Raw genomic sequence first — 24893 nt, forward strand, 5'->3', positions numbered from 1 at the left:
TAAAACTAAAACATATTTCACCTTACCTGGAAAAACACAAGGTGAACATGACCAAAAATTCCCTTGTTTTAAAGATTGTTTGGTTTGCTTGTTTTTATTCTAGAGATGCGTGAAATAGACTATAATACTTCAGCAACCTTTAGGATTAATTTTTAAAATATATTTCCTGTTCTCTAGAAAAAATTCAAGTAATGGACATTAGCACATGGTTGTTTACACTTAGATATATAAAAGACGATTTTGTCTAGAAGACTCAGCAGTTTCAGTGAAGTTTGTGAAATACATATTTAATTTTAAAAAAGGAGCTGTGACTTGTGAACATAACTAACTATGAGTTTAATCAGAATTTAGGTTTCCTTTTAAATATTTATAGAATAGTAACTTTTATGGCTGCATTTCTTGCTTCCTAAACATGAACAGAACATTAAATCAGGTGATACTTTCATTAAGCAACTGCATACAGGTAAATCTGCTGCCTTTGCAGCTACTCCCAGAATAACAGAAATTACTTTCTTTGGCATGGACATCTGGAAATCATCTAACCCAACTTCCCTCTTGAAGTGGGCCTGTCACCAGCACTCAGATCAGGTCAGTGATGGGTTTTCCTGGCTAAACTGTGAAACCCTCAACATCAGGGATTTGCCTGATCTCTCTAGGCAACCTGTTTCATTTCTGCCCTGCTCATCTGCCCCCTTGCCTGCCCTCTCAGCCCTGTCAGAGCTCATGTTTACAGTGTTCTGACCTGCTGCACACATTCTACTCATAACCGGGTTGGAAGCTCTGAAACTCTTAGTGGTCTCGGGAGACTCCAAGTGCCAGGGCTGTGTTTTGCAAAAGCTCCAACTGCTGCCACCAGAATAATTTCCAGTTGGTGTTCAGAAAAATCAGGATAGAGTAAGGAATATCTCACTGCCACACAGTGCAGAAGTGGGAGTTCCTTTTCTCTCTTCCAACTACTTTTTAAATGGAGCTTTAGATTTATTAAGTACTCACTTGTCAGAGGTTGACATCATTGATGAAGTTCTCATGGAAGGCTTAGGAGTTGACTGGAGCATTGAAAGCACAGCAGGAATATCTAGTTAAGACGTGGTAACTCTTTATGTTAACAGCATGATAAGACATAGGGTTTAACATGTTTGGCATCTCCAGGTCAAACAGTGAGGTGTTGATTTATAGCCTTTGGTGCAAGCATGTACTTAGTCTTAAATTCTTAGTGTAGAGTCTTAACAGATTACCATTATGCATATATGACTGTAAATACTGTAGTTAATGTTCCAGGATTCTTTTACTTGGGCAAAGAGTGTTTTACTGAGCTGTTTCTCTTGAATGTTCCTGAATAAAGTCTGCTTTCATAGTCAGTAGTAAGTGCAGAAATTAAGTAGTTACAATATTTAAGACTTTTCTCAGCTCTTGCTAAATCAAAAACTTGCTTAGTGAAATACAATGCTTAAATATTCACCTAAAAACGGTCCTGAATGGAATAAAGTGTTTAAGTTATTCCAAAAAAAATAAATTTATATAGCTGTTTAAATTAAAAGCAAGGTTCAATAAAGGTCTTCTATACTAACAAACTGCATTTACATTTTAATTATTTTGTCCTCCAGTGGAATTAAGAATGTTATGTGCTCTTACTTCAGAGGTATTGCATGTAGAATTAGGAATACAATTAAAATTAATATATAGACTAGCAAGTATAGAAGTGTCTGAATGTGAATGGCAGGGAGATATCTCTGTTCACTTCTGTTCCTCTCTAGATGATATTTTCCTACTTTCTGCAACTGTACGTGAGAGAATAAAGTGTTAGTGCCCACTTGTCTGAAATGCACCAGTGATAAAAGCGCTTTTTCAAGGACAGGATTCATTTTAGGACTTAAAGGCGGCAGTAGAAAGGTAATTCCTGTCTACTTCCCAACTTTTAAAAGATTACTATTATATTCATGTGTTTCATGGCATTGGTCAGAAACTGCCTCCAGGAACAGGCCACAGGGAGAGAATGAGAAGATTTACTAGATGGCCTTAGAAAGGAAGGTGTAGGAGAAGGCAATACAGGTATCGACATGATAAGTAACAGCTGTGTTAATTACCCAGCACAGCCTTGCCCCTGATGAGTCACAGCTACATCCAATAAAGATAAATGTGATAAAAGGGAGGAGGTTAAGTAGTGAGGAGGAATCATGAAGAAGAAGGATCTTGGGGAGAGAGAATCAGTACTGTGAGGTCAGTCTGGGTCTTCAGGTAGAACCTTCTTGTTAGAACCTGCAGCCATAGTCTAGCTGGGTAAAAGCCTGCAGTCATAGTTTAGCAGGAAATAACTAGCAGTCTGAGGCTGCAAGGGAAACCTCTAGTAGGAGCTTGCTGCAGCCAGAGTCAGTGTATAGTTGGAGTCAGGATGGCTGATCTGTAAAGAGGCATATACCAGGACCCTTTTCATGGTGTGATAAACAAACAGTCTGTGTCTCACCTCGTTTCTACCCTCTAAAGAGAGGGCTGCTGTGACAGGAAGAGATGCTAAAAATTGTTTCTGGATTTCTAAAACCAAGGTTTCTCAACCTTAGAGAGTCTTAGCTATGTGTAGGACACAACTTTCATCTCCTAAAAAAAGTGTAATTGCTCTTAAGCAGAAAAATGGTTATTTGTGTTGCAGCTCTGGATTTTCATTTTTCTTTCTGCATTTGGGAGTCTGCAGTCTGTATGTATTGGCATGAGTTCTCAGTCTTTGTACTTTAAATATTTCTTTTAATCCATTTTCAGTAATGTGTGTTGTGAAGGGTTTTCTCACCCTTTACCATTTGATAATAATGCACAGAAAAATTTTCATTTTAACCATAATGTGATTTGTTTATGTTCTTGCATTTCTGAGTTAGTATTATATTTATATTTATCCATACTGCATAACCAAGGCTACTTTTGTTATTTACCTTGTAGCAGTCAATGTTTCTGATTTGATTTTTAGGCTATAGGAAAGAATACAAGAAAGAAGTTGTATCTTTTGATTATAACAGCTAATTTATTGGAAAAAGCAGCGTGTTTTGTGGTAAATAGGTGTCAAGTTAAAGAAGTGTTTTGATAAATGTATGTTGAGAAGTAGCATATCTGTCTTGGAGGAACTTCTCCAGTTCAGTAATTGCAATTGTGTGCAATCTACGAGCATGTTTCAGTGAACACTGTGAGACAGTTTAAACTGTCAGTGCTCTGAAAGGAAATTCTATCTTCTTTCTCTCTCCGGCTTTGTTGTGTCTCTCTGGCCTCTGCCCATTGTTGTGTCCTCATTTGTACCATGTTGGCTGCTCAGAGAACTGATACTCCAGCCTGTTAAAGCTCACAGTGGTGAACTGCTGTCTGTAGGATTGAGGCAAGCAAAGCTTCTGCTTTAACAAGGTTAATCTCGTTTGCCCTGCTCCCTGTCCTGACTGTGTGCTTCCATCTCTTCTTTTACACTGACATTGTTTTTTCTTTTTTTTCTTGCAAATATAGAGTAAGTTGGATCGGCTGTAACAGCTCTTAAGTTAATATATGCAATGAGAAGGGAAGCAGGAGAATGTCAGTACAAGCTGTGTGTGTGGGAATGTACCCTCTTGGCAACATTGCAATCTTAATTCATTTAAAACCAGTTATGATACTGAGTTCTAGCAGGGTAATTTCATGAGTATTTACAGCAGCATAAACTTGCACCACAATTGAAAGAAGGTGGTGTTTTCATCCCTGGACACTTATTCTTCGTGCAATATGAACTTTTGTATTGCTTTGCAGTGAACTGGATAGGGGCCTTGGTTAAACCTAGATTAAACACAGCTCAACCTTTTTTTTTTTTTTGTTGTTGTTGTTTAATAGAGTTTTAATAGACTTGACATACACTTTGATAACAGTGTAAGCTCACAAAAGTTGTTACTGCTGCAGCCCTGCCTGTGTCTGTTGCCTGTTTGTACCTCCTCCATTGTGCCAGTACATAGCCATCCTCCTGGATTGATGAGGCACTTTGGTTGCATTAAGTTCAAACATGCAAGGCTTCAACACAAGGAGGTTTTTATTTCCACTCATAAAGTTAGATTCCTTTCCAATTCCATGCTGGTATTTACTGTGATGACCTCTTTGATAGTATAATGTAAAAGCAGAATATACAGAAAAAGTACTAATGCTTAAGACCATAATTTCCTCAAAAAGCTTCCATTTCATATTATGTTTTCCAGCTATAATCTAGATGACTTAATCATGCTGCTCTTACTTTAAAATACTTTGAAGTCAGCACTTTATTTCTGTGAATGTGGTGAGAGGTTGGTATTGTTCATACCTGCAGCGAGGATGAAAAATCAGTTTCTTACCATAAACATGAAGAAATCATGCTGCTTCATTTATGAAAATCTGTTACACATTTGAATCTCCAGTAAATCTTCTCTTCTAATTCAGACATATGACTTAAAATAGTTGGTAAGTAAATTATCAGCTAGATGCTGTTTTGTGCTTTGATTAGCAATTCTTGTCTTAAATGACTGCATTTGATTCCTGATATTTTACATAGAAAAAGACCTTGGGAAGTTTAAAGTTTCACACTTAGAGAAGGTAAAAGTAAATTGATTTTAAAACATTATGGCAGTGCTTTTTCAAAACTCCTCTACTAATAACTTATTTATGAACTAATGAATGAAATATTCTAACTAGAAGTGATTACAGAGATAGCTGTCAAATTCTGTCAATTCTTGCATAGGAATTAAGCTATTTTAAACTTTGCAAACTGTTTACAGATTTCATACAAGCTAAAATCCTGCAGTGCTCTGAGTATATGAATATCTTCATCTGTTGTTTCTCTGAATGAAGACAGCATTTTTCAGTTTTGATTTTTTTTTTACTGCCAATGTAGGGATTTGGAACAAATTATTAAACTATAATTAATAATTATGATCTCTGAAAGTGATTTTAAGCTGTCAACTTGGTGTGTAGGGAATTATCTAAACTCAGCATTTCCTACATGCAGCTGATTATGCCTCTGGAGTCAACCAATTGAAAAAACGTGAAAGAGATGATTTAGAATTCATCTACCATAGACCTTTCTCAGTACTAGGTCTCCAGAACAGTTTCCAAAGAAATGGACACTGATGTACATATTTTTTTTTTTTAACTTGGCATTTTCAATTTCATTCAATATAAATCCTGTACTCTGTGTAGGCTTCAGCCTTTGTTTTAATCTTCTCCCTGTTAGTTGACTGGGAATGCTCTAGGATGCTGCCTGAAGTGAGTTCAGTGAAGAGCCATCAAGGCAGGGTTCTGGAGCTCATGTTGCAGGAAGAGAGGCTGAGAGGAAATGTGTTTCAGCCTGGAAAAGAGTAAGCTGCCAGGATGCTCTTAACAGACCCAGAGACCCAATAGCTGTGGGAAGGCTGTCAGGAAGAAAAAGCCTGTCTGTTCTCTTTAGTGATGGGAGGACAAGATGTGTGTTGAAATGAGGTGTTCATGATGGTGAAAAGGTTTTCACAATGAGGATAGTCAAGGACTGCATCAGGTTTCCCAGTGCTGTGCGGTCTTCTTGGAGATTTTCAAGACCCAAATGGATAAAAGCTCTGAGCAATCTGTTCTGAGATAACCATGCTTGGAGAAAGAGATTAAATTGGAGACTTCTTGGGGTAAATTTTCAACCTGAATTTTCCCATAATTCTACATCTTCCATATTATGGTTTTTTTGTGGTCACTCCATGGCTTTGCTGCTGCTAAGGTCAGACAAATCAGCAATGACTAATTTACTCTCTATTTGGACAAGAAAAAAGGTGTTTGAAGGTTTTTTTTTCTTTAATATATTCTGCTGCTTTTCTGAAGGTGTGGAGGGGGTAATATAAACACCTCCCTTCTGACCCTCAGAGAAACTATATACCACCATATTGTTCCAGTTATAATAGTGAACTACATCATAAACCTTAGGTTGGCTTTCTGAATACAGTTGAGTAAGCCTGCATCACTGCTTGGGTAGCAGCAGCACATGCTTATTAGACGAGTTCTGCAGCCTGACTCTTCTTTTGTGGTCTGCTGCAAGTGTGCAGGGAGTGCTGCTGCCAAGTATGCAATGAATGCTTCAAGGAATTGGAGCAGCTGGCCATGTCTGTAGCTGTCAGCATCTGGATGTTGTCCCTTGTCTCACAGTCTCCTCTTGTCACTGCTAAAACTTAAATAACACTGGAGGCTTTAAGTGGGTGAAGGAGACAGGAGATGTAGCTCAGTGGCATGTGCACTAGGAAAAGGAGTGGGGAAACAGAAAAGGAACTGAATGTGACTCTCTAAAGCAGGGACCTGGGTGATCACTTATACCGTATGATTTTTCCTATGGCTGTGTTCCCAAACTTTACAGGCAGAGTGTGCTGGAGTCTCTACCATGGAAATGAATTTTTTCCTTCTTTTCATAACTGATACTTCAGGTAATATATATGCTTGGTCTATTTTAGACTTTTTAAACTGAAATTACCTGGTAAGACTTTTAAGGGGTCACAGAGGTTTCATTTTTTTCCATGAAGTTTTCCTAACCATTTTGAAATGACAATTACTGTGAAGTCAAAAAAAAATTGTGGCAAACAATACTATTGGTACATTGATAACATTTCTGGACAGTGACATAGAAAAAGTACTGGGAAAGACTGACTGGTTCCTCTTAGCAGTACTCGATTCTTTCATATATTTGACATCCATATAAGCAGTTTGGCATAGCTTTTCGTTTTTGTAGCATGGGTAAACAATTTTTGCTGGAAAACTTACTGCACTCTGATGACATCCTTTCTTAGATGAAATACATGTCAGATAAGATAAAATTATAAATTCCTGTATGGGGTCATGATGTGCAGAAGGCTGAATTACAGAATCTCCTGTTTAATAGTTGCACTCAGATTCTGTAGATACATTACACATATAATGTTTCTTGTACTTGCAAATTTTGGACTTTGATGAGTGTAAGGTGAGGGGATGCCTGCAAATAAAGGAATTGCTCCTGAGAGCAATGTAATTCTAGTCAGACTTTTTGTGAAATTTCTGGGTCTCTTGCCTGAAAAAAAACAGTATTCTGATGTGATAATAAAGCCTGCCTTAATTATAATAGGATGATAAACATATAATTTAGCTTTTCATACACTTGTAATAGTCTCTTTTAATGTAAGATTTTTCTTTTTAAGAAGTTTATCTTTACCCATCTTTCTGTAAGGGATGATGTCAAGATCTAGGTAGCAAGATGTCATACACAAGAGTAAATGCTCATTTGTTTTCAGCTTCATAATGGAGGTATTTCATTAGCTTGACTATGATCCAGACTAGCTTTGTTTGGTTGTTGGTTGTTTTGATTTTTTTTGTGTAATGAAAGACTTTTTAAACAAGTTTATACTGCAATAAGTACAAAAATTCTGCACAACGTGACAAAGTTAAAACATAAAATACATCATACAAATATCTGTGCAATGAAAACTCTTGAAGCAAGCATGGCATACTGCTAATATCCTGTGTTACAACTAGTTGGAGGAAGAATACATCTTGAAAGTTATGTTTGAGGCCTATTTTATTGGTCAGAAGCATATTAATGGGAATATGCTTTGTGTAGTTGGTAGGCAATGCATAGTATTCTGCACAAAAACTGACCTAGATCCAGATCAGAGGGACTTCAGTGTTTTTTTGGCTGTCTTATGCGCTTAAGACATCCATTGGTTTTTCCGTCATCACATGGGCATTTCTAATAATTTTTGTCTTGCTCTGCATCTCATTATAATATGAAAGAACTACTTCTTCATAAGTTGTTTGGACTTACTAGGTATTCTTGAAAATGTCTGTGGGTATTAGGTCTTCTGAATTTAGCAGATTTTTCATTCTTTCAGTAATTGTTGGATAGGATTTCTTTTCTGTTATTTCCATGTAAGGTTTGTCTTAATGACAGCTGCATTATTAAGCCCATGATATGGAATTAAACATTATTTTCTGAATTTTTAAATTTTTTTTTCACTTAAGGAAGTGAGTGAGGAAAGCCCTATGGAAGAAGAATTTCTGCAAGGGAGTGAGTGTGCCAGACCTTGTGGGCAAAGAACATCCTGGTTAAAGAGTTAGGGTGCAAGGAACTGTGCAAGACTGGGATTGTGCAAGATCATGCATTTGAGGCTGATGTGTGCCCCTATGGATGCTCTACTGAGAGCAGCCGTCACAGACCCCTTTTTAAAACAGTATTTAAGAGGTGTTCTAAAAAATCTGGAAACTTTGGATTTAGTTTTTTTTCCTTATAAGTCTTGGTCCATAGAATTAGGGGACATATCCAATGATCCACGTTTTCTGTTTCAAGGCTAATAATTATATACTTATTAGAAAATACTGGTGATCGACATTTAAATCTTTAGAAAAAATAGATTTTTCCCCAGATTATTTTACTGTCCTATCGATGATGTTTTAATGTCACATTATTGTTTTGTATTGGGTATCTTCTTGGCTAAAGCTGTTTAGGCAAAGGTGCATGCATACTTTTACTGACGTTGTAGCCAGAATTTGATAAGTCTTTTTTATTTTTTCATAGAAGCTGAAAACTTACATTCTTACTTCCCAAAGAAGGTCTATTCATCTCTCTCTTCCTGCACTCTTATCTGCTGTTTGTGCTCACCTTTTTTCTGGCCTTATTTACTTCTATTCCAGATGGTGTCTTTTTTTATATCAGTGGATTTCCCTTGCAGTGATGTTCATCAGCTGGGTGTTTAGGGGGAGGGCAGTTCCACATGGTAAGAAAACTTCTAGAGAATATAAAGCTTACACCCAGACCTTATTAGAATACCCTGTACAGTAATTTTTACTGAAAAAACCCCAAACCCTCAAAGAAATGAGCTAATTATGATTTTAAATTGCTGTTTTGTAAGACATGACTGGGAAATATTTTTCATGGGAGGTATGTGTCTTAGCTGATTTTTTTTATGTTTTTATGCAGTGTTTTACTATCTCATGCCCTTTTCATTTGTGTGTCCATTTAATTCATCAGGTTTTATATTAATAGTTAAACGTCAGAGGGACAATTACTACAACTTGATTTGATCTCCTGTGTAAAGAAGTCTGTCAAATTCAGAAAGGGATTTCTGTATATAATGTGTAACATCAGGTTGAGCTAGGAGATACCTTGGGTTTTTTCAGAAAGTAATACAACCCAAAGGTAATAGTGATATCAGAATCTAAATCTTATCTCTAAATTATGCCAAGTTTAACTTGACCAGTGCAATCCTGTTAGAAGTTTTGGTTCATACCTATATGAATTTATCACAAATTAGTCACAGTTCACTGAGCCAAATATTTTAGAGTGAGACAACTACTTACAGAGAGATACTATCCTTAAAAATCCACAGAAGTAACATTTTAGCATGCTTCTGCCTTCTACTTAAAATCTGTTTAAGTCATGATTATTTTATGAGCTTCTAGTATGCCTTTGGACATATTCAAGATGTATTACAACACTATGATTCAGGACAACAATCAAGTTTTAATATTTTATTTGATAGCTTCTGAAGGCTTTTGGTCATCCAGTTCTTCATCTAGTATGAAGAATTCATAGATAGTGCACTAAAATGGTGTAACATCCATCACTTTAATTATAAAAAGTAAAGTAAGTTCCTGTGTATCAATAAGAAATCAATGAGTTATGAATTTAAGATTGCAGGTGATTTCACAAACTTTTCTGACTGCTGTTATCTGACAAAGTAATCTTTATAACAGAATGTTAACTGAGTGCCAACCATTGACAATGCTGTGCCTGTCAATAGTATACAATGTTCAGGCCTTTAGGTGTAAATTTTATTGAAGAGATTACTGGGTTTTAACACATTTGGTTTTGTTTGGATTGTCATTTTTCCTTTTCCCTGACATCAGATAGAATTGAAATATTTTTCAGCTTTAGTGAGAAAATAAATGATCCTTTACCAACAATAGAACATTTCTGCCTATATTGTACTATGTTCCATTAGACAGTAACAACAAAGTGTATATTGGGTGGGGATATTAAAATATATTTGCAGAGGTAATTAAAAATTGCCATTATCAAATCAGTTAGCTCTAGATTTCTTCCCCTGACTTGATATTCGTTAAGTTGTTCTTTATCAGGTCACTGTTTGGTACGATTTAGGTGATTATTCTCCTTATTTATCCTATTTATTCTTTTGCTTCTGGCAAATGAAACACTTTGAGCTCTTGTTCTTTTATAACATTAAATATTCTTCAGTTTTATTAGTTTTAAGTTAATCTCTTCTAAGATCAATAGAAAAAAAAAAAACCTTGCCTAAGGGTGTTTGGCACAAATGCTTAGCCAATGACAAGGCTAAGCATTTCTGAGCAAAATGTTTGTTCTGATTGCCGAAACAGTTCCTGTGAGAGCCCCTTTAGCTGAGAGATGCATATGACCTTTTTCTACTTGAAGTCACAGTTTAGAGTTCATACTTAGACTGAATGCAAATCAGCTGACTCCTAACTGAATGCTCTTCCCAGTGGGCTGGAGGTAGACTCCCTTGTGTCAGTTGTTCTTTTGCAACCTTCACTGTGTTCTTAACACAGAAATTAACAAAATCATCACCTCTTGAGCTTGTATTCTAACTCCTAAATAAATATGCAAATGAAGGCAGTATTATTTAGGGGGACCTTCCTAAAAGCAAGTTTCAGTCTTCAGAAAATAATTTCAGGGTCTGCATTTTCAGTAGTCTGATATATCACTTTTATAATCTTGAGTCAAGTGTCTGAACTCCAAGGAGGAATGGAAATTCACATGCAACCCTATATTCAGAGTTGTGTATTCAGCATGTCTTCCGGCACCTAAACGTGCTGAAGTGTCTCACTCTCTTCGCCAACATTGAAGGAGCCTGAGTTTAAAGCCTAATTTAGGCTCTTTGAATTTACCCTGAAGTTGGGGGCTGGTGTTCAAACTGAGCTTGGGTTTGTACCATGAGTAACTCAATGGGCCAAAAGCTTTTCATTAGGTGTCTAGGAAATGCTATAATGTAAATGTTGGTTATTACCTAGTGGGCGTTTAAAAAACATTCCACTTAATGTACTATGCTTTGTTATATGAAGGGATTCTGTAATCCTCTGTTTACTGTTTCCTTTAGCCTATATTTTTAGGTTTTTTTATACTTCCATTTTCCAGTCTGTTTTCCTGTTTTCTTGATCCCTGTCTGACAGCTTTAGATGTATATTGACTTTACTTCAGGATCCCAAAGACCCACCCTAAGAGACAGAGTGGTTCACAAGTTATCCATTAAGGAGCTATTATTGTGTCTTGTTTTCTTGCAAGTTACAAACTGTCTGATCAAAATTATCATTTTGGATCATCTTTTTCCAAAGAAAGGTAATAAGGTTTGTTTTTAAGGGAGATCTTCATAAATATTGTCACAGTCCTTGTGTTTTCAAAAAGACTCTCTAGAGCCATGTAAAATTTGCAGGAAGATTATTCTACTCTATGGAAAAAAACCCACAAAGTGAAAATAAGCTACTGCAATAGGTGCCAATTATTCAAACTAACAAAGCCTGATATCCTACATGGTCTGGTTTTGTTTTTTGGGTTTTTCTCTGGTTTATTTGTATAAAAATTAAACTTCTTTTGCTTTTTAATACAATTATTTGGTGTCTAGTAACATGTCAAAAAAGCCTCTTGCTTGAATCGCTGTCATGGGTTTTGTAAAGAGCATATTATTCTAGTCCATCTGGGTGGAGCAAAATTGCTTATCTTTGCCCAAATGGGTCAGTGTCGCTTATCAGATGGTGGAGTGCTACTTATCTCTCTTCATTGTTTCACTACTTCCATGGGAATGTCTTCTGCTAATAGACCATTAAGAGCTCATCAATGACATTACACACTGCACTTTTGTAAGCTGCTCCACACAGGGAGGAGGAACCAAACCATCTTAACCTACATAAAAAGCAGCCACAGTCCCACTAGGTATCCAGTTTTTTCCACCAGATTCCTGGAGGAAGACCGGACCCATCTCACCATTACTGGACCCTTTTTCTTCAACGGGACCATCTCTACTCCAACAGAACCACATCTGCCACTCCAGGAGGGTTTACTTTGTACTGCTTCCAACACCCTGACCAACAGGGTGTCAAGTTGTATTTCTGACTCCAGTTTTCTAGGATTTCTTGTTTGTTTATTTGTTTGCTTATTCTTCTGTACTACAACATCTGTATTTTTATATCTCTAGTAAAGAACTGCTATACCTATTCCCAAAATCTTTGCCTAACGGCCTTTTAATTGCGAATTTATGATAATTTAGAAAAGGGGGGGGAGGGGCTTACATTTTAAGAGAGACTCCAACCCTCCCTGGCAGATACCTGTCTATCTAAACCAAGACAATCGCCTTTCTCTGTTCACCATTATTTTCAAAAAACACAAGGGCAGCTGTTTGTGCTTGAAACTGCCATTTCCTCAAATGCACTTGAAAATGACCAACAAATGCACATCTTTAGGAGCGAAGGCAGACAAATGTACACACTGCATGGATGTATGAGCCTTGTTTCCTCATGAAGGTATTTTAGAAATGGTACACATATACATTCACCATGAAAATAGATGGGATTACAACGGAACTAAATAAAATGGCAATATCACAATTGAATCAGGCTATCAAGAAAAAGACTGAGTTCCTTTCAATCAGAAACCATTTCTTGAAGGTGAAAACTTAGTAACTGAGTTATATACTTCCATTGTGAAAATGAACAGTCTCTCTCAGAGCCTGGGCTTCAGTGTTGGAACTACAAGAACATTAGTGACTGGTGGCTTTCCAGTGAAGTGACTGGTACCAACGAAGCTGATGACAGAGAGCTTCTTGTAGTATCAGAATATCTGAAGCAGATCCTTTTTGAACTTCACTAGTAAGTAGAAGTTATTTTCATGTAGTGATAGAGAAGAAACCTCTCACTTCCTTACTGCTTCCCATGTTTAGCCTTTAGATGTATTTTCATATGACTAAAGGTTCAAGAATCTGTGACTAAGTTTTGAAGTTAACCAGAAGTATATTTTTGTGTATTAGGTCCTATTGTTGAACCTTCTGATTTTAATGCTCTAGAAACATGAATTTAGTGAAAAGCTATAGCATTTCAGAAACGTTTCTCAAATTTTACTAAATATTTTCTGATGCATAGTTAAAACAGAGGAAGGTAGTAATAATGGTAGCCCTTCTAGTTTGCAAAGATTCTAGCTGCAAAGTTACCAGTAAGTCTAAGCATTGTAATGTACATCAGAGATTTTATATAAAAATTTGTGTAATATTGAAGAAAAATGGCCTTGAGGCAATAAGTTCTTATAAATAAAATAGAATCAAGTGGTAGATAAGAGGCAGACAGAGGGAACAATTGCTTTGTATAAGCTGAATATCTGTGTTCCCAAGTGAGAAAAATACCGAAATATTTTTATCAATGCTCACTAATATAAAATGTTTTTTAAATTTGTTTATTGTGAGTAAAAATGTGAGATTAATGTGGGTTTGGTACTATGTAAATGAAGGACAAAGAAGTGCTATTTCCATGTTGTTAATTTCCCAGGTTTTATTCACCATTTTTATTTTAGGAAGGGAAATAAAAGGAATTTTTCCAAGGATAGTCATTTTATGGAAAATTATCATTGGCTAATTTTGTTTTAGAATTAAAATGGCATAAATTACAGAAGTAGGATACTATCATGGGATAATAATTCTTAACATATTGATAAAGCTTGTTTTTACCTTTTTATAAAATCAATTTAGTGATCTGTATGTTCAGTTAATAGACTGGTACTTAAGTGTTAGATCCTTAATTTATTGTCTCAGAATATGTGATTGTTATTTTTACTGTTCTAAATAGATTCACAATCTGCAGTTAAATGTTGCTTTTTAATGATTAGAGATGCTTTCTATAACTACCAAAAATTGCAAAGAAACTGATAGCTGAGGGCTGTCTCTGTAAAGAGTATAGAGGGTGGAACAGCTATCAATAATTTTTTTTAGCTATAAACCCTGTATGTATAGTGTTTTTTTCTCAAAACAGTATGATTTACTCTACACATGCTGCAACAAGAATTCAGCTATAAAAGTTTAACTTTTTAACCTAAAAAAAATAATGCTTTTTCTTAAGCCTTGAGTAGGAGAAGTTTCGATATTTTCAGAATTTGTATGCATAAACCTTAATGGAATGTAAAAAAGACAAAAAAAATTCCCATTTTCACTTCACAAGTGAGGGGTTTTTTTGATATTTAAATAATCCTCCTAAGCAGAACTTCTATTTAGTTGTCCTATAATATATACGCTTATCCTTTAAACTCCAGACTTCTGAAGTATAATATAAAAATCTTGAGAAGGAATATTTTTAGTCTGTCATGTCATTGTTAGCTGCAGTTGTTTGCATTACAGATTGAACTGGAAAACAGAATAACAAAGATGGTGGCAGTGTGTGTGTATGGATGGCTGATGGCACTGTTTGTGCAGTGTTGCTCACTGAAGAAGCAGGAGGGCCTGAGTGACTTAGTTTTGGCCATCTTCTCAGTCTTGCATTGAGAGTGTACCCGTGTTCCTGATAAAGTGTTCCTTTCTAGCACAGTCACAAGTGGGACATACCTCAAACCTCACAGCAGCTTTTGGTCCTCAGTGTCTTTTGTCTTTTTCACACTGTACCACACCTTTCTTTCGTTCATTCCAGGCATTTTTTAACAATGCGTCCTTTTTTTTTTCCACAAGTCCATCTGTGTTTGCAGGAATGAAATAAAATAAGGAATCTGATTGCTTCTGTTGCCACTGAAGGAGTCTGTCTCAGGACTTCTCATAAAGTTTTGTGTTGAACGAAACGAGGTAGAACCAGTCCTTGTAGCATCACACAAACAAAAGCTTTCAGGGCTGGAAAGAAACCACCCATCAGGATTGTCTTGAAATCTGACTGATAGGAGTTGACCTATCCAGTTCAGGGTGACTGACTCATTTCTGCCAGTCTCCCAGGCAAGTCAGCAGCACATGGGGATCTTCAGTGTCAAGCACTGCTGATAGGTTTAATGAAGTAAGCATGGATATCTTCCTCTGAGCTGTGCCAGGGAGGAAATTGTTTGCCAGCAAGACTAATGCGCTCCGAAAGCTGTTATGGAGTTTGAAAGCCTGACTGCCCTGATTTAGGTTGTTGGCAGAGAAGTCAAATTCTGTAGGAGATTATGTTGTTTAGTTGGGACTTTTTAATTATTTATTTGATCACTTTTCCCAAAAATAAAAAGCTGGGAAGAACATTCAGACTAAGAGAATTTTTGCAGCCTGGGCATTTGCACTTCATTTTTCATCTAGTTTGAAAACTGGTTTGCATTCAGATTACAGTGAGATTACATTGGAATGCTCAGGACTTTGTCCAGCGGGGTTTTGGTAGTCTTAAAGGATGGAGATTCTACATGATCCTTGAATAACCTTCCAATGACTACCTTCATTGTCAAAAAAGGTTTTTCTACAGTCAAGTCAGAATTTCCTTTATTGCAATTTGTGACCATTGCCTTTTCTTTTTTTTGTTGTGCAACACTGCAAAGAGCTTGACTCATGTCTACTGTGCTTTCAGGCTTGTAACTGAAGGCAGCAATGGGATTCCTGTTCGGGTTCCTCTTCTTAAGGCTGAAAAGTTTCTTTCACCTTCTTCATGTGTTATGTGCTCCAGTCCTCTCTTCATACTGGTGGCTTTCACTAGCCTTCTTTCAATATATCAATGTCCTTTTTGTACTGGGTAGTCTGACCTTATTCTCAAATACAGTCTCCCAAACATCAAATAAAGGAGAATGTTGAATTCCCTCAACACTCTTATGTAGTTACCAGAATGTAGTTACCTCATCTTTGCCACAAGGGCACAGAAATGTTCCAGTTGTTCACAGAGATTCCCCAAGACTTTTCCTACATCTGCATTCTAGCCAGTCAGTGCCTGGTCTGAACTGTTTCAGTGCAGAATTTTGCTTTTACTATTGCTGAACTTCATGAAATTCCTGTCAAGACGTTTCTGAATGCCTTCCTCGAAATGTGATGTAGACTGCTGAGTGGTGTTAGATGCTGCACATCACATTTACGAATATCTCCATCTCATTGAGATCATAGGTCAGTGGGTGAACTCATTTCTACCTCAATTCACTGCTCCTTGAGGGTGACAATCAAGTGACATAATTTTTACAGTCCATAATTTTAAATTTTTTTCTCCACCATTTCTTGAAGGGTTTAATTGCTTATCTTATCTTTTATGTGATGAATATAAAGACTATAAATCTGATTTTTTAATCACTACTGTAGCTCTTTAAACAGTGTATTCCATGTCTGTCATTCTCTCTGATAGCCTGCAGACCTTTCTATATTTACTATATAAAATTTGAATTAAAAATATGAATAATTACAGTTTTGTGATGCAAGAAGCAGCAGCAATGTAATTTGTGTTAACAGGGCCACATGATCTTGCTATTCATTTCTAGATGATGTAGATTTCTGGTTATGTAATGCAAGTAAAGTTTTAGTATCTTAATGGCACTAATAAATATTACAGTGCGGTATTTTAAATGTTTTCTGAGTTTTGTATCATTTGAATACTAGTTCTTTTTCACTTACAACTCTAGGACTAAATTGGAAGAAGTTTGTTAATGACTAGGTTTTCTATGTGGAGAAATATATATGGCTAGCTTCTACATAGCTACAATTTTGTAATTATATTTGATAGAGATTAGAATAAATGTGGGCTGAATACACAGTTGTATTGGTAGGTTAGAGAATAGCTAGATGGATGACTTCAACAACATAATTGGAAGATGCAGTTTTTAAATATTAAGTTAACCAGACCTACTTTATTAAACTCCATGGAAGCAAAATAGTGCTAGAAATTTAGTTTATTCTTAATGAAAGTAAGCTTATAGTTTTATATGTAACCTTTGAAGCTTCAAGTAGTATTGTGTATCTTGGCTTTTGTTTCTGTTCTTTTGTAAGTTAGCCTTTTGGTTTTTTGTCATCCTTTTGAACATGGTTTCATTAGTGTTTTATAAAACTTGTCAGGGACATAAGTAGACAAAACATGCTGAAAAGGTTGGTAACCAGTATTTATTCTGTAACTAGCCTTAGTAAAGATTTATTTACTCTTTCTTTACTTTCTTCTCTCATAACAGTTTGACTTTTTGTTATAGTCTTGTTTTAATCATCTCTTTTGATGAGGTCAAAAGGGTAATCTAAAGTCTTCTGCATAGCACTTAGTCACTGTGTAATCATGTTAGCACTTTTTCATTGCTATTTCAGTGGTTATAGTAGGGTGGTGATGGTGCACAGTTGTAAAAATGAACCTCTCTATATTCCATGGTGTAGTTGGCAGACAGTCTGCAGTGTGAGTAGAAATTTGGCTTGCTTTTGACCAAAAGGACTGCAGTTACAAGTGATCAGAGATATAATTGAGCAACAAATTACAGTGAATGTGAATTAAACAAAGCATCCTTAGGGCTACACGGCAGAAATTGTGTTACTAATTCTTCGAGTTATTACCCCATAATGAGTGGCATCCTGAAGACAGTTTGTTCTGGTACAAAATTCAGGCAGTGTGAGTTAGCTTTATGAAATACTGAACAATGTTTTTCAAAATGTGTGATTCATACTGAGAACTTTATCTCTGGTAATCAGATCACATTGCACAACATAAATGTGTATGTGGTTGAATCAGGCAGAATTTAGAGGAAAATGTTTTAATATTTTAATTTAATTTGAACTAATATTTAGAAAAAGAAGAAATCATCAAGCAACTTCCCTGCAATGTCTTTAGTGTATTACATCTTACAGACTTACAGTAAAAGGAAAGGCCAATGGTGGATATTTTTCAGTTTTAACTTTTCTCCAAAACACTAGGTTTTTTTTTTTTTTTTTAATGTATTGTTATGTTAAAATTTCTAATGGAATTTGAAACTTACCTCTCAGGCAGTAAAACATTAATGATTAAAAACTGTGTTTTGCAGTTTCTATGATAAAATACCATTGCTTTTAACCAGGTATATAGCTAGGGATCCATCGCATTATTTTATAGGTTAATTTATCAGAATTATCTCTAAAGACCTGAAAATATTTAAGGAAATTCAAAGGTTTTCAAGCATTGTAGATTGACTGAATGAAGTATTTTACTTGTTCTTGAAATTCATTGTACTTTACCAACATATTTATCTAGGTAGTTGGAAAGAATCCAATTTGATATAAAAAAGAAAATTAATTTTGCTGGCTTGTTCAGTTTTTAGCTTGTCTATTAATAATAATTCCATACTGTCAGTTGTAATGATGGCTTGTGTGGTAGCTCAAAACTAAATAGAGCCACCAACCTAACTCAGCAAACAGTAATCATACATAAACAACTTTCTCTCACTGTTGTGTCTAAGCTAAAATGTTAATAAGGGTGAAAAAGCTTAATATTGTGTGAAAAAATGTTAAGATGTCAGCTTCTCTTTCTGTTTTCTCTAAATTTTGTCAAGGAATGAGGTCTTTTCTGCAAATTTTAAAAATTATTTGGTTATTTTGGTATTTTTTTAAATCAGCATATCAAATAAAAATGTCTCCTTTTCACCAGAATATATAATTTAATTATACTCAGTGTAGCCTATGAATAAGTAATGTATTTACTATAATGCTCTTATAGTAACATTTGCTTGATTACTGATTGTGCTTTTCTAGAATTAAGGTGGCAGGTGTAGAGTACCATCAAAGTTTACCTTTGTTAGGCTTTTCATAACAGGTATTTTACGCAAAAAGAAAGTAAGAAAGTATACTGAACCTGATATTTTCCTGTACTTTGTTAATTCATAAATGAATTAAGTTCATTATTTAATTAAACTAATTTCATTAATTTAGTTATTTTATGCGAAGCTATTTATATTTCTCAGAATGCTTTATTGTTAATTTCTAAGATCACTTTGTTTGTATTGAGCTACAGATATCATAGAATCATAAAGGTTGGAAAAGACCTCCAAGATTATTGAGTCCAACCTTTGACCAACTACCACCATGTCACCACAACCATAGCACTAAGTGCCTTATCCAGTTGTTTCTAGAACAGTTCCAGGGATGGTAACTTCACCACCTCCCTTTGCAGCCATTCCAATGTCTGATCATCTTTTCAGTGAAGAAATTCTTCATGATTTCTGAATGTCCAAACTGACCCTCCCCTAGCAAAGCTATGTCCTCTCATCCTGTCACAGGCTGGGTGAAGAGGCCAGCTCCCACCTGGCTACACCCTCCTTTCAGGTAGTAGAGTGATAATGTCACCACCCCCGAGCTTCCTTTTCTCCAGGGTAAACACCCCCTGCTCCCTCAGCTGCTCCTCATAGGACTTAACTTACACTCTACACCTTTCACCAGCCCCGTTGCACTTCTCTGGAGTTGCTCCAGCATCTCAATATCTTTCTTGAAGTAGGAGCCCAGAACTGGCCAAAAGACTTTAGGTGCTGCCTCACCAGTATTGAGTACAATGCCAAGTAAGATCACTTCCCTCATCCTGCTGACCACAGCATTGCTGATACAGGCCAGGATGCCACTGGCGTTCTTGGCCCCAGTGGCACACACTGGGTCACGTCCTGCCAGCTGTCAATCAGCACTTCCAGGTCCTTTTCTGCCAAGCAGTTTTCAAGCCACTCTACCCCCCAGCCTGTAGCACTACATGGGGTTGTTGTGACACAATGGCAGGACCCAGCACTTCTTATTGAACTGCGTACAATTGGTCTCAGCTCATTGATTCAGCCTGTCTAGATGCCTCTGCAGAGCCTTCCTACATTCCAGCAGACCAACACTCATACCCAACTTTGTGTCATCTGTTGACTTACTGAGAGCACACTCAATCCCCTTATCCAAATCATGTTAAACAGAACTGGCCCCATTACTGAGCCCTGGGGAACACCACTTAGTGGCCAGCTGGACTTTACTCCATTGACCAGCACTCTCAGGACCTGGCCATCTAGCCAGTTTTTAATACAGTGAACAGTGCACTTGTCCAAGCCATGGGCTGCCCATTTTCCCAGGAGAATGCCATGGGAGACTATCAAAGGCTTTACTAAAGATCAGGTAGACAACATCCACCTCAACCAGTAGTCAGGACATGTGGTCATAAAAGGCTATCAGGTAGGTCAGGAAGGACCTGCCTTTTCTAAACCTGTGCTGTGATCCCTTGTTTGTCATGTATGTGCCATGTGAAGGCAACCCAGGATGTTCCATAATCGTCCCTGGTACTGAGGTCAGGCTGACAGGCTTCCAGTCCTTCTTGTAGATGGGCATTACACTGGCCAACTTCCAGTCATGGGCTCCCTGGGTTAACCAGAACTGATGATACATGATGGAGAGTGGTTTGGTGAACTCTTCTGCCAGATTGTTCAGTACTTTGGAGTGAATCCACCCAGCCCCACAGAATTCTAGACTTCTAAGCCCATGAACAAACATCTTCATTTTCCTTGTGGAAGCCAGAAGAGCTGTGTACAATCACAGGTGTCCCTTTGAACCCAGATCATCAAAAATCTTGATATAAATTAAAAATTGTTTGGGATATAAGGATTTGCCTGCAAACATGGTATGTGTCTGGCTTCAGCATGAGCAGGAATGTAAAACTTTGTGCTGCTGTGGCATTAAGTTCAGTACAGGGAAGCTGGATGAACACTTCTGTGCCAGAAACTGCAGAGCTACTGACAGTTTCATCTCAGTGTCAGCTCAGGGAAAGCTGGTAGAGAGTGTTCTAGTATGTGCTGTGATAACCCTTCTGCTCACTGTGGAGGATGTTCATAGCATAGGTCTATCAGTTTTTTAACATGTCTAGTTATGTTTAATATTATGTATGAATATATATTACTGAATTGTATATACATGTAGTTACACAGTTACTTGATACAGACATAAATGTGTTCTTGTATTTTCACAAAGAGGTGATTCACAGTTAAGTTACTTTGATACATTTTTCAAATTCTGTTTTTATGCTATTTGGATATGTCATAATTTAAAAAAAACAACCTAAAGCATTTTCATAAATATGAATGAGAAAATGTATATGCAATATTAAAGCAAATTTGTCATTATTTTTCATCATGCAGACATAACTAATTATTTTCTATGGATCTGCAGAGATCATTTGTAAGTATTTTTCATAAGCTTAACCTTTTGGAATAGAATCAGTATAAAAATGTAGCCCAAATATTGATTTTCCCAGTTGGCAGTATTTGAAAGTGAGAGTTCATAATGGCAGTATTTCTTGCATTCCCTCTCCCTACAGCCTTCATAGCATAGCTTGGTAGCTAACAGGGGTGCTGCTAGCAGCCCTAGTACTTAGATGGCATAACTTTTACCATTTAAATAGAATCTTACTTTTTTTTTTTTTTTTTTTTTTTTTTTTTTTTTTTTTTTTAATAAGCTGTCACATTTACAGTGTTTGCAGCAGTTTTTTAATTTGGTGTAAGTAAACCCTATAGGCTATAGTGTGTGTTTTGTAACATGAAATTATCTTCAGCTTTGGCTGATATATAAACTTGAATTTTGGGATTTCCTTTTTTACTTGCAGAATAACTGGCCAACTACCAGAATAATACTGCATCAAAATTTGGAGTCAGACAGATCATTTAGCCAAGTGAATGCTTAAGAGCTCTCTGAACTGCTGCATATTGGGAAGGGTGGGGCTGGATCCAAACAAACCCAGGCTGTCCTGTTTTCAGAACTCTGCTTTATCCTATCCCTGACAAAACAGCAGAATGTCTGCAGAAGAAAAGACTTGGTTCTTACTTCCAGTAAATGTTACCCCATGTCCAGTCATTTATTTCTGGCATGCAGTTTCCCTTCTTTTTTTTTCCTCCTTCTCTGCCTCTGATACAAGTACCGCATGGATACGAAGGTATCTTAATATTCCAACAAAGATAATGAGAGTTAGAGGAGAAAAAGAGACTGGAAGGAGTTATGTTTCCCAAAGGTGGAACTGTTTCCTTGTTCCTTTAAAAGAGCACATAGGAACAAATACTGTGTTAGTTGTAAAGCATACCAAAATTAGGAAATTCCAGATTCTACATTGCTAATGGTATCTTAATTACTGCTTGTTTGTATGTTCATAGTGTGCTATAATTTTTAATAATGTTACAGTAACTTTTATTATTTAGTCCTCAGGATAAACTTGGAAGAGTTAGAAATGAGGTTGCATACACACTATTGAATCTGCTGGGTTTAGATTACTGCTTCATTTTACAACATTAAAATCTTTTGCTTAATCACTGTATTTAGACAAATATGATGAAATCTAATCAGCAAATATCTAGAAAAATAATATTTTAGAGATATGTATTATGTTAGATGCATTTATTTTGATTATTTGGGGAAATTATTCTTTAGGAATGCCAAAATTTATTGATCAGAAAATACTGTTCAGAACCAATAATATTTAATATAGTGTATATCTATCTTTACAACTGTTGTCTTTGTGCATGCAATGAGGACAAGAATATCTAGTTGTAAAATTTTAATATGCTAAGTGTTATGAACAGAAGAAAATTTAGATAATAGAATTCCTTTTATGTGAAAGGAGTGTAACTCAAACTCATTATGGTGATGACTACCCTTATATTTGCATCCTTTACTGTGTGCAAATTAGACTTATAATTATCACATGATAATGGTTATCAAATTTGCATGTTCATTTCATCAAAGATTGCAGACTTCTTCGTAGCATAAAGAATTTTTTCATTTTGTCTAATTCTTTGTGGTTCATGCTATTTTTGCTATAAATTCTCCTGGCTAATCCTGTTCAGAGATCATGTTCTGTTCCTGTTTAGTAGGTCTAAAGAGGAAAACTGAGAAGAGAAGCTTCTGTGAGTTACCTGTCCTTTCTTATGACTCAAGCCCTTCTGACAGTTTTTAATACTGTAGCATTTTCCTTCTGCCTCTTCAGTTGGACTTCCATCTTACTCTGTCTGCAAAAGGGACTCCTTTATCACATATTTAAAGAATATGACATGCTTCCTTGCTTATGCTCTCTTAAATGCTTCCAAATTACTTTTTTTGTTTTTCACTCCTTCTTTCCAAGAAAATGTTTTGGTTTTTTTTAAACCTAGTTACTAAAGGGGCAGAGAGAGAGCCAAAGAAACTGTGAGCAAGGCAAGGTCATAAGAAATGCTAAAAGATTATTGTGGTGTTTGGTACTATGGAGGAGAATACAAAACAGTAGGAAACTACAGTTAGGAATTCTCCCTGTAATTAGAACAAGTTGTTTTGCTATATGTAGCAAACTTGCCACTGTGGAAGTGTTTAAACTTGCCCTTAAAGGACTCTGTAACATACCAAAGGGCTAACTAATCAGGAAAACTAGGGTGCTGAAACTTTTTCTGTGGTTAAAACAGAGTTCTAAGATTTCTCACCAAATTTGTTAAGGCTAAAGTATATTTAATTGTTTCAAATGCATTTGTTTTTTGAAGCTGTACCAATAAATAACGCACAGAGAATGGATTTATACTTTACTCTTTTTATAGCTATCAAGAAGCAATAAGTAATTACTGTTAAAATCAACAGTTTTTTCTTCTGTTGTTTCTCTGTAAATGAAAAACTTTGATGTATATTTATATTACAGCTTGAGTGAGAAAAAGCAGTTGTTGAAATCTTCATTTACAAAATTAAATTGTGTGGGTTCTACAAATGTTAATTTTCTTTAAATTAAGATGTTAACCACATAAATTACTGTCATAAAGGAACATAAATCAGTTGAATATGTATTTATGTTTCTGTAGTTTTTAATTCTATTTCATATTTTTATTGTAGGACTGCAAGTTAAGTTCATATACCTGATTTTCCAAGAAGAAGGCAAACATACACATTTCCGTATTTGAATACATGGTATTGGTTTAATTTAAAAAGGTTACAAAAGTTAACAACACCCACAATAACAACTACACAACTCAAGGCTTGAGACATATGACTGTCTCTGGTTTTGAATCAGTGCTTTGGTTATACTGTTGCTTTATTAAGAATAACTATTACTTTTTAAAATGTTTTTCTAATATTTCACTGTCTCTAAGAGATTCAAAATAAATCTTGCAAGCATCCTTAATATTTTTCACTTTCATGAATACTTGGTATATTGAGGGTGCTAAATGATTGTTGAATGGCTTTTTCTTTTGATGTAACATGCTTAGGTGTTGAATCAGAAAAAAAATTCATTAAGTCTGAATTTTGCTACTTCTAATATCGCAAGGTAGCTATTCACTTAGCTCTCCATGAGAAAGAATAAACTTCAGTTACTCTGTAGATGTAATTTCAACTTGCTATACTACAGCAATTCTTCAAATAGTCATTCAGACAAATCTGTTCTTGAAAGCTTCTTGAAGGCTAATTATATATCCTATATTGAGATGCATGTTATGTCAATGAAAAAATCGTAAATCAGGACATAATTATGAAGTTTAGTAGATCTAGAAAAGCATAAAGAAAATAGAGCATTTTTTCCTGAATGCAGTTGCTGTTTTTAAAGTTCTGAGATTAGCTTAACTGGGGTAAACCTGGTACAGATTCATGCAAACCTATGAGAGATTAATGCTGATTTCTATAGATTTTTGTATTTGGTAAGCTGCCATAAAATACACAAATCACTGAAACAGTTACTGTTAATTTGGTGTGGCATGACATGACTTATTTTCACATACAAAATGTCATTGTAATCATGTGTTACTGGGATTTATTCTTCCCAATCCAGTCTCAAGAGAAATATAACTGGCATTTTTCCAACAATGAAGCCCTGGTCTTGAGTCAGGTTTACCCTGTGATGATGGTTGTATAACATTTCTCTTTCAAAACCCCTATGGTTTTACAATTGCCTCTTGAGCCTGGTACCAGCTGTTTGATTAGGCATTTAATCTTTAAGAGGCTTTGCAAATCCCAATAAATGGGTGTGGAATGCAGTCCTGAATTTTAGGTTCTTATTCCCCAAGGAGGAACATG

At 35.9% G+C, this 24893-nt stretch overlaps 1 protein-coding gene and 1 long non-coding RNA gene across 8 annotated transcripts in view; both read left to right on the plus strand.

The window, feature by feature from the left end:
* Window positions 1-24893, plus strand: part of PACRG (parkin coregulated) — a 214066-nt gene that overhangs the window by 1823 nt on the left and 187350 nt on the right. The gene's annotated exons all lie outside the window — the stretch shown is intronic.
* Window positions 2200-23843, plus strand: LOC136286742 (uncharacterized). The gene is made up of 5 exons (XR_010719979.1): window positions 2200-2217; window positions 21020-21059; window positions 21337-21377; window positions 22739-22774; window positions 23718-23843. It is a non-coding gene; the product is annotated as an uncharacterized lncRNA (long non-coding RNA).

This window comes from Chamaea fasciata, unplaced genomic scaffold (genome assembly GCF_029207755.1).
Source record: "Chamaea fasciata isolate MVZ Bird 193981 ecotype frontalis unplaced genomic scaffold, bChaFas1.0.hap1 SCAF_3, whole genome shotgun sequence".
Lineage (NCBI taxonomy): Eukaryota > Metazoa > Chordata > Aves > Passeriformes > Sylviidae > Chamaea > Chamaea fasciata.